This window comes from Oryx dammah, unplaced genomic scaffold (genome assembly GCF_014754425.2).
Source record: "Oryx dammah isolate SB20612 unplaced genomic scaffold, SCBI_Odam_1.1 HiC_scaffold_29, whole genome shotgun sequence".
NCBI lineage: Eukaryota > Metazoa > Chordata > Mammalia > Artiodactyla > Bovidae > Oryx > Oryx dammah.
In genome coordinates this window covers 18,802,345-18,813,783 of record NW_024070213.1, presented here as the reverse complement: position 1 = coordinate 18,813,783, position 11,439 = coordinate 18,802,345, and positions in this window count along the sequence as shown.

Genomic DNA, 11,439 nt, shown 5'->3' with positions numbered 1-11,439 from the left:
TCCAGGCAAGAATATTGGATTGGGTTGCTATTTCCTTCTCCAGAGGCTCTCCCCAAGCCAGGGATTGAACCCAGGTGTCCCGCATTGCAGACAGACTCTTTACCCTCTGAGCCACCAGGGAAAATTCCAGGTTTTATTTATTTTTAACTAAATACCTCTGGTGAAGTACAGGAATGCCTGTCATGCTGCAGTCAATGGGGTCACAAAGAGTGGGACACTACTGAGCAACTGAAAAACAGCAGAAATATCTCTGAAACATGTCCTCCTCTCTTTATCACCACTTTCATGATCTTAACACAAAGACACTAAAATATTAAATAGCTGTAATAACAACATCTTCACTCCATTTCAATCATTCTCTGCCATGAATTCTGTGACATTTTAAAAATAAGTACTGACAATGCAATTTTTCCCTTTAAAAAAAACCTCTATTTTCCTTATAATAATACCAAATTTCATAACAAAGCCTAGCAATCCCTATCAGGTCTAATCTTTCTTTATTGTCTCTTCCTCCACTTGGGCTTCCCAGGTAGCCCAGTGGTAAAGAATCTGCCTCACAATAGGGGAGATGCAAAAGACACGGGTTTGATTCTTGGGTCAGGAAGATTCCTTGGAGTAGGAAACGGCAGCCCACCCCTGCCGGGGTCCAGCCCCGGTGGATCCAGGGAATTCGAAGGTGGGGATGGCGTCGACGTCCTAGGAAAAGTACATATTTAATTACAGATATATAGAGAGATTAGAAACGGATAGTGTAGTAGGAAGATTAGTGGAGAAAAAGAGGCTGAATAACTTGGGTTACGTGGAATAGCATCCATGCTCCAGATGGGTTCAGCCAGAAAAACAGGGAGCAAGAAAGAAATGACATGGGGGAATCAGTCTTTCCGGAAACTGATCTGATTTCTTAATTTTGGGGTTTGCTTATATACCTTTTGTTACACATAGGGATGAATACAGAGTCACGAGGGGGTCAGCAGTCCTGACCTTTATCAAAATCAGGTGCTTCACCTAAAAAGGTCTTAGGGATTTTATGATCCTTTCTTTCTGATAACCAAAAACTTATTTTTTCCAAGGGTGTTTTTTCTTAAATCAGGCACCACCCTCCAAATAAAGTTACATTCCTATAGGGTGAGGGTGTAGTGAGTTACAATCAAGAAAGGAATTTATTTAACCCAAGGTTAACATGATTAATCTTAAAGGTTAATACTTATTTCTCCTATATGCTTAAAGGTTAATGCTTATTTCTCCTATATGCTAGTTATATTCATTATAAGGGCAGGGAATATGGAGATTTAGCAGCAAACATCAGCCCAACAAATGAAAATCCTTTCACCAATGCTCCCCTTAAGATCTATTTAGTCTTAAGATAGTGATAAAGTTACATTTTTACATAGCAAGGACACAGTGATTTATAACAAAGTACAGTGATCTATTACAAAAGAAAAAAATTCATTAAGTCAAAAAGTCTAGTATTGCTAACATCAAAAACTACTATATTTCCTTTTCTATATTCCAAATACATTGATTAATATATTCCCAGGTGCCTAAGGATATGGAGGCCTGGCTGCAATCATTGACTCAACAAGAAGAAAAGCCCTATGCTAAATAAGACTCTCAAAATACTCCAAAACTCTCTGTGCTGTTTATGGTTGAGAGCTAGTAAACAATCATGTGCTAGTGGCAGGAGTATGGATAATCCTGTCACACAAGTTGGTCTGTCAGCAGAGAGGTTTGACCTGAGACATCCTTGTCTCACCCAGAGCAGGGAATTAGCAGCAATTATTGACACAACAAATGAAAAACCCTTCACCAATATAATTCCTAACCAACCCACTATACTAATAATTTCTAACTCCCCCAAAGAATTTGCCTTTAGTAAGTCTAAAACATCTCGTGCCTCTCAGGTTGGGAGGCTGTAAACAATCACATGTGGCCAGACGAACCTATACAGGTGGGCTAGATAACCTTCAGAGGAGTCCGTAAGCCGAAACACGCCCAGGAATTTTTATTGCCTTGGAGCTGCACGTTTACTCCTTCTCCGAGAGAAACGGCTATGGGGGAGAGCCCCCCGTAAAGTCAGAGATGTAGGTGAGAGCATAAAACAGACTCTGGTTTTGGGGTAGATGCTCGGGAACAGGGGTTTCCTGAGGCTTGATCATGCCTTTGCGTATGCCAAGCCTCCTTCCTCATGACCTTTGCCATGGGCGGAGTTCCTCACGCTGGCCCCCCAGCACACCCCAGCATTCTTGCCTGGAAAATTCCATGGACAGAGGAGCCTGGTGGGCTACAGTCCATGGGGTCTCAAAGACTTAGACATGACTGAGCATACACACCAAACTTACCCAAACTCTCAGGACCACAACTTCATCTAACTAGCGTTTGGAACTCATAATACATTTCACCACTTTGCCTTAACAGAAGTGGCTCTCTCAACCTGGAAGTCTTTCCTCTCTTCTCCATCAAGTTACCTCCCAAACATTCTCTGCATCTCTGCTCAGTTTTTAAGAGTTTTCCCTTCAGCTCCAGGACAAGGTTGAATATCCTGACATTACATTCCCCTCCCCAGCACATATTACATTTTTACTCTTAATTATACCAGTTTTTTGAATATTTGATTACTATCCTCTGCCCTCACTTGACTGTAAATAACATGAGGGTCCAATCACTGTTTTTATATTTCTACTGCCTCTTAAATTACCTACTACATAATAACTACAAAGAAAATTTTTGTATTGAGTTTTCCCTAAGAGACCACAGAAGTAAAAATGCCAATAGGTGGTTGGGGGGAAGGGGTGGAAAAGAAGCAGACTGAGATAACAGAAGTTTAATTGCTACATCATTAAAAGCCAACTGAAAATCCAAGTATTTGTCTGCTTGTATGACTGATATGGAAAGAGAATCTTATAAATACCAAAGGACTTTAAGTGCTTCAGAGACAAACTTTCTTGTGATGTTTATGCTCACAGGTGATGATATCTGTACAAGTTTTCTTGCATATCATGTGTAACACAAACCACCTTGTATGTGCTGATTTGAACATTGTGTATAAACTAGTGAGCAAAGCATTTAAACTGTGGCATGTTGGCACTGATGCTGGGAAAAACTAAGGCAAGAAGAAAAGGGGGCAACAGAGGATGAGATGGTTGGATGGCATCACTGACTCAATGGACATGAGTTTGAGCAAACTAAGGGAGATAGTAAAGGAAGAGAAGCCTGTGTGCTGCAGTTCATGAGGTCGCAAAGGGTCAGACATGACTTAACAATAACATGTTGGCACTACATCCTAACAAAAAAAATTGTTTCATTTTAGGGACACAATAGTGTTCATAGACAAGGATAAAAGTCAACAAAGAACACTTGAAAGATTAGCAGAACCCAGTGGCCAAGAAGCCTCGAGATAGGATATAAGACTGTTGGTTGGACGTGAAGAAATTGATGTGTTAATACGTGTTGACCAATGTCAGAATGGTGTCTGGTAGCAGGGAGACACTCAATGATGTGAGTAAAAGGATCCAGTGTGAAGCTATGACAAAATAAATAGATGGGAGATGTGATAAGGAATAGATCAGAACTGAGATAGGAACCAATGAGAAGAGCCTGTATAGAGGTCTCAGAGAAAGAAGGGACAATGGGTCCTTTCACTCACATCATTGGAACCCAGTGTGAAGTTGTGACAAAAATAAGAAGATGGGAGATGTGAGGGAGAATAGATCAGAACCAATAAGAAGAGCTGTTTTAGCGCTCTCAGGGAAAGAGGGGACAGAAAGACCAGAACTAGACAATGCTCAGCAGGGCATGGTTAGTGATTGGAGCTAGTGGACTTGTGGTTCGTGATTGGAAAGGTGACTACGGGGTGTTTGCCCGGAAAACGGGGACACCAGAGCTACAGAAGGCTAAAACCACGGAGCTTAGGAAACTAAAGAGGACAAAGAGGAAGACACTACCCCACAAGTTCCTCACACAGCAGCCAGCCACCGCCATTGCTACAGCAGAGTTGCTGACAGTGTCCCTTAAGATAGAGTTTGTTCTGGTGGCTGCAAGAAACAGAAGACACAGGCTCCAGCCAGAAGCAGAACAGGAACAGCAGGATCTGGTCATTTGCCCCATATCCCCGACTTCCCTCATCCCTTTTACTCTCAACTGAGGACTTTCTTCATATGGCCTTGCCTGTGGTTTCCCCTACTCAGTGTCAATGCAAACTGTGCTGGGCCTCTGGAACTTCATACCTTGTGTGTTGAAGAAGGATACAGGAAAGAATGAAAGTCAGTTCGTTACCTTTTCAGAAAAGAAAGCCAATCTTGGGTCAAGCTCTCAAAGACTGGAAATGAAGAGAATCTATTACAAGTGTTCAAGACTGTCTTATGTGGGGCTGAGTAGAATATAGTCCTAGGGGAAAACCGTTGATAGATTAGACTTTAGTATCTCCAGTCTTTAGTATACAAGGTCAAATGATCCACATCAAAGTAGTAAGATGTGTATACAATGTGTGTATGAGCTGCTTAACAATACACAAAGAAATCATACACATATCTAGTATCCTATACGAAACTCACAATAATTCTGTATGGAGTCCAGTTTTTGTTTTTTCTCAACTAGGAATCAAAAATATAATAAAATTAAACCACTTGTGCCAATATTCCAAGTCAATATTCCAAGCCAATATTCTACCTTTGATTATACTTGATATGGGTGAGTGACTGATTAACATTGATAAAGTCCTCTCATTCTTCAAGTATTCTGAATTCTTATAATAAATAATAGCCATTGAGTCACTGTGTTTAGGATTTTATTCTGGAGCCCAAAACCATTCCTAGCTTGAAGGTCTGAGAGCTTCTATCCATACTGCTCCTTTTTTGTGCAATCGGTCCTCTGAGAAGAGTGATATCCTACTATTTTCTAAGAGTTCCCATCTTCGTTGTCTCTCTGAGTTTACATAATAGAGGTAGAAAAGTGTGAAGACTGCAGGACCAATGTAGAATCTGCTAGAGGCTGAGCCTAGATTTCCCTTATCTAATTGATGTCTTTCACGAATATTAGCAAAAACTGATACTGGAATGGTAACATCTAGAGAAATAAATGTGCATCACACTCCAGGGGTGATTTTTTTCTTGCCCATGGCTCTTTTGGACTCTGCCTTTGATGGTCTCTAGTCTCCCCTCTCCATCCATGCCGGTTCCCACACTTTTCTGGTCTCTCTCTCTCTCAGGTCCCTACTAAGAACCAGGAGGAAAACCACATGATTGATTCTACAACCCGTTGGACTCACTGTCTAGTCGGTCACAGAACTCACTTCTTATACTGACCTACTGACTTACTCTGGCTAGTGATGTCTTGGGTCTCCTGAAATTAATGTCAGTCAGAGTTGGTGTTTCCATAACTCTCCCAAAGTCTGATTCTTCAAATCATAGTCACGTAGGTAAATGGTCACAGATCTCTTTGGGGAAACATGGGGAAAAGATTAACTATAAGATGTCTATCAGTTTAGCAGGGCACTTCCTCAAGGGACGTGCCCCTCACTCTTAATTAAGGAGGTTCTGGCTCTATAAACCGGCTCATGTCTAGGAGTTGACTGAGGGAACGATGTTTTGTTGATTCAAGTTATCATTCTGTTCACTCACCCAGGACTCTTCCACTTAAGGGAGGCCATTTACAGTCTCTTCAGGGAAAATAAGGTTAACCTTCCAACACAGGGGTCACAGGGATACTTCTAATGGTAAAAAAAGAGCTCGATAGGAGTTAGGGTTCCATATCCCTAGTTTGTTTGGAATCTTCCCATATGTCCCCATTCTAGTTTTGAAGACCTCATTCCTTTCTAATTAGTGTTGAAATGTTAACAGAAGAGGTCTGCAGTGTTGGGAATACAGAACAACTCTCTCTCCACTCCCCCTCACAACGCAGCTAACAGTGGTTTCAGGAAATCTTATTTCCCAGAAAATTCCAGATATTTTTAGGAACTTGCTTGTGCTGTGCCTAGATTATCCCAGCATCGTGTCTGACAATAAGCAGTGCAGACTTTGTCCAGCAGAGAGAGCCATTCAACAAAGGTATTGAAAGATTTCATGTTTCTCTATCGTTTTCAGGACATGGAGAGCAACTATTAACATTAATAATTAATAAATGTGTTGTTATTGTTTAGTTGCTAAGTCGTGTCAAACTCTTTTTGCAACCCCATGTACTGTAGCCCACCAGGCTCCTCTGTCCATGGGATTTCCCAGGCAAGGATACTGGAGTAGGTTACTATTTCCTTCTTTAGGGGATCTTCCCCACCAGGGATCAAACTCACGCTTCCTGCTTTGGTGGGCAGATTCTTTACCACTGAGCCATCTGGAAAGCCCAACTGATAAGAAAGAAAATATGTTAATATTGGAAAGGAAGAAGTAAAACTTACACTACTGCAGATGACATGACATTATATACAGAAAACCCTAAATATTCCTCCAAAAAAGCTGTAGGACTAATAAATGAATTCAGTACATTTGCAGGATATAAAATCAATATACAGAAATATGTTGCATTTCTATATGCTAATAACAAACTATCAGGAAGAGAAATTAAGAAAACAATCACATTTATAATTGTATCATAAAGAATAAAATACCTAGGAATAAATTTAACCAAGGAGCTGAAAGACCTATACACTGAAAACTATGACATTGATGAAAGAAATAAAATAACACAAATAAAAGGAAAGACATTCCATGCTTATACATTGAAAGAATAAATATTGTTAAAATGTCCCTCCAACTCAAAGCCATCTGGAGATTCAATGTAACTTCTGTTAAAATTACAATGGCATTTTTCAGAAATAGAACCAAAAAATCCTAAAATTTGTATGGAAACACAGAAGACGTAGAGTAGCCAAAGAAACTGAGAAAGAACAGAACTGAAGGCATGATGCTCTCTGATTTCAAAATGCATTACAAAGTTATAGTAATCAAAATAATATACTGGCATAAAAACAGACATATAGATCAATGGAACACAATAGAGATCTCAGAAATAAAGCCACATATATATGGTCAATTAATTCATGACAGAGGAACGAGGAATACCCAAAAGGAAGGGAAAATCTCTTCAGTAAATGGTGTGGGGATAAGTGGACAGCCACATGAAAGGTAGTGAAGCTGAACCACTGCCTTACTTCATAAACAAAGTTATTGCGAAGTGAATTAAAGATGTGAGTGTAAGACCTGAAACCAAAAATCTCTTAAAAGAAAAAATAAGTAATAATTTCCTTAACATCAGTCTTGGTGATGATTTCTTGGATTTGACACCAAAAGCAAAGAAGGTAAAAGTGAAAAATAAACAAGTGAAACTACATCAAACTAAAAAGCCTCTGAACAGCAAAGAAAACCATCAACAAAATTAAAAGGCAACCTACCGAATGGGAGAAAATATTTTCAAATTATGTATCTTATATGAGGTTAATATCTAAAATATATAAAGAATACATACAACTCAGCAAAAAAATAAAAATAAAAATTCAAATCTGATTTAAAAATGGGCAGAGAATCTACATAGACATTTTTCAAAAAAGCTATACAGGTAGATAGTCAATGGGTACAATAGAAGATGTTCAATGTCACTAATCATCAGGGAAAAGGCAAATCAATACCATGAGGAAATATCTCACACATGTTAGAATGACTATTATCAAAAAGACAAGCACTAACAAGTGCAGGAAAGGCTGTAGAGAAAAGAAAATCCTTGTGCACTATTGGGAATGTACATGATTGCAGTCACTGTGGAAAACACTATAGAAGTTCCCCAAAAAATTAAAAATAGGAGAGAACAAGATGGCAGAGGAGTAGGTAGACATGGGATACATCTCTCTCCACGGATACATTAGGAATACACCTTCAGACATAGACGTGTATGCAGAACACCAGCTGAAAGTGGACAGGAGTACCTGACCAGGGGAAAAGAATATATAGAACCACACAAAACTCGGTAGGACTAGGGAAGTGGGGTGGGGGGGTGGAAAAGGAGTGTTAGTAGGACTGACCTGCCCTCAGCAGGTGGGCGAACTGAAGCAGGGGGTCCAATCTCTACACTGGGGCAACTGTCTGAGTCAGAGGAAAAACATTTAAGGCCGAGAGTGAAACAGCTGATCTATGGCAACCTAAATAGAATGAGAATCAGATAGTCCTTGCTGCAGACAGGGCCGCCGATCCCCTGGAAGGTGCAGTGGCTGGGAGCTGGAGTTTAGGGATCATGGAACAATCCCAGGGTGAGGACTGCTGTTGCTGCGGAGAGATGGATGGAGGTGATGTGAGGGAGGAGGTTGTGGTGGGAAATGTGTGGGAAATGTCTGTGGAGGAAAGCCGGGCAGCCATGGAAGCAAGGCGATACTGCTGAGTCAATCATAGGGGGTGGAGCCATCACCATAGCCTCTCTTCCCCCATTCACCAGCATCAGCAGCTGACCAATAGAGAGGAGGGCCCATCAAACACCTGATGCACTGTACTACAGAGTAGGACCCCACCCTGGGTGCCCCTTAAGTGCCTGACTTGCTGGTCTGCAGAGTAGGACCCCAGCCAGGGTGGGCCCTCTATGTGCCTGACTCGCCAAACAACAAAGAAGGACCCCAGGCAAGGAAACCTTCTAGGTGCCTAAATGGGTTGAGCTACAGAGAAAGACTGGCCAAAGAGGCCTTCTGATAGCCAGCCACAAGAGGCTCGGAAAAAAGACACTGATAGGGCCATAACTCCTGTGGTAGAGGCAACCCGTGTCCCTGCACACTTGTCGTTGCCAGAACCCCTGCAAGCTAAGCAACTGCGCCACCTTCAGACTCAACTCTCACTGGGGCAGAGCTGCCACAGGCAAAAAAATACTGTGCCTATTCGCCCAGGGTCACTTCGGTTGTGTCTGAAACTTTGTGACCCTGTAAACTGTCGCCTGCTAGTGTTCTCTGTCAGGGAGGGAGGGGTTCTCCAGGCAAAAATACTGAAGCACATTGGCCAATACTGGTTGCCATGCTCTTCTAAAGCACTGTGTTTCCTGCTGCCCTAGCTGCCAACTCCCCTGAGTACCTGGCGCTTCTTGAATCCCTCTGACCCAAGCAGCTGCACCACCTTCACACCTGGCCCTCACAGGGGCAAACTCAAGTCCTCCAGGGCAGCCTCAGGAGCAAACCGCAGTGGACGACCCACATGCAGAGGTGGAAATAAAGCCACAGTTGAAAGCCAGGTGCAGTGTGGCTAAGGAAGAAGACCCAAAAACCTTCCCACCAGCTGTACAAGTTGCAGATTAAATCCACATGATCAACTAGGCAGACCCTGTGTTTATGGAATATATAAAAGGTCATTGAGAACTCCCACAAAAGAAAATGCACTAGTTCTGATAGTTGTGGACATTGGACAAGAACACACAGGTGTAGGACCAGATTAGAATCCGAGCTGCCCCTACAGCAGGTTCAGAGATCAAGGACAGTGTTGGAGGGCATCCTAGGGAGGTGAGGTGGACTGTGACTCCCAGTGAGAGAAAGGACTCTGACAGCTATGACTCAAGAAAAACATTTATTATTCTTATGTTTTGACTTGTTCCGTAGATTTTTTGGATTTTTTTTTCTGTTTTTTTTTTTTTTCCTTCTCCCACACTCCCCCCCACTATAGTTGTCGATTTTACTGGCACTATGAAATCTAATTAAGCTTTTGAGAGTTTTTTTTTTCTTTTTCTTTTTTTCTCAATCACATGTTTATTGTTGTTATAAACCTCTGCCTCTACATTGGGCTTTTGCAGTTCTGAGGAGTTTTCTTTTTTTTTTTTTTTTTTTCCTCTTTTTTTAATTATAATTTTTTAAACCTATTATTATTTTTTCTACATTTATTCCTTTGTTTGCTTTTCCTACAGTTCTGTTCCCCTTGCAGTTAATCATTAATGTATATAAATCTTCTTTTTCTACCTCTATTTAACTTTGCATATCTATTTTTTTCTTTTTCTTTCTTTCCTTTCCTCTCAACATATTTGTTAGTTTTATTTTCATTGTTTTATTCCACAATTGGCACCTGGCTTTAGTGTTGTTTTCCAGTTTGTACTTTACTTATTTTTGTGCTGTGAAAGTGCTGCACTCAATAAGCCAACAAATTTAGAAACCTCAGTAGTGGCCATAGGACTGGAAAAGGTCAGTTTTCATTCCAATTCCAAAAAAAGGCAATGCCAAAGAATGCTCAAACTAATGCACAATTGCACTAATCTCACATGCTAGGAAAGTAATGCTCAAAATTCTCCAAGCCAGGCTTCAGTAATACATGAACCATGAATTTTCTGATGTTCAAGATGGCTTTAGAAAAGGCAGAGGAACCAGAGATCAAATTGCCAACATCTGCTGGATCATCGAAAAAGCAAGAGAGTTCCAGAAAAACATCTATTTCTCCTTTCTTGACTATGCCAAAACCTTTGACTGTGGATCACAATAAACTGTGGAAAATTCTGAGAGAGATGGGAATACCAGACCACCTGACCGGCCTCTTGAGAAATCTGTATCCAGGCCAGGAAGCAACAGTTAGAACTGGACATGGAACAACAGACTGGTTCCAAATAGGAAAAGGAGTACGTAAAGGCTGTATGTTGTCACCCTGCTTATTTAACTTCTATGCAGTGTACATCATGAGAAACCCTGGACTGGAAGAAACACAAGCTGGAATCAAGATTGCCGGGAGAAATATCAATAACTTCAGATATGCAGATGACACTACCCTTATGGCAGAAAGTGAAAAGGAACTAAAAAGCCTCTTGATGAAAGTGAAAGAGAAGAGTGAAAACGTTGGCTTAATGCTCAACATTCAGAAAACTAAGATCATGGCATCCTGTCCCATCACTTCATGGGAAATAGATGGGGAAATAGTGGAAACAGTGTCAGACTTTATTTTGGGGGGCTCCAAAATCACTGCAGATGGTGATTGCAGCCATGAAATTAAAAGATGCTTACTCCTTGGAAGAAAAGTTATGACCAACCTGGATAGCATATTCAAAAGCAGAGACATTACTTTGCCAACTAAGGTCCATCTAGTCAAGGCTACGGTTTTTCCAGTAGTCATGTATGGATGTGAAAGTTGGACTGTGAAGAAGGCTGAGTGCGGAAGAATTGATGCTTTTTAACTGTGGTGTTGGAGAAGACTCTTGAGAGTCCCTTGGACTGCAAGGAGATCCAACCAGTCCATTCTGAAGGAGATCAGCCCTGGGATTTCTTTGGAAGAAATGATGCTACAGCTGAAACTCCAGTACTTTGGCCAACTCATGCGAAGGGTTGACTCATTGGAAAAGACTTTGATGCTGGGAGGGATTGGGGGAAGGAGAAGAAGGGGACGACAGATAATGAGTGGATAGCATCACTGACTCGATCGACGTGAGTCTGAGTAAACTCCGGGAGATGGTGATGGACAGGGAGGCCTGGCGTGCTGTGATTCATAGGGTCACAAACAGTCGGACACGACTGAGTGA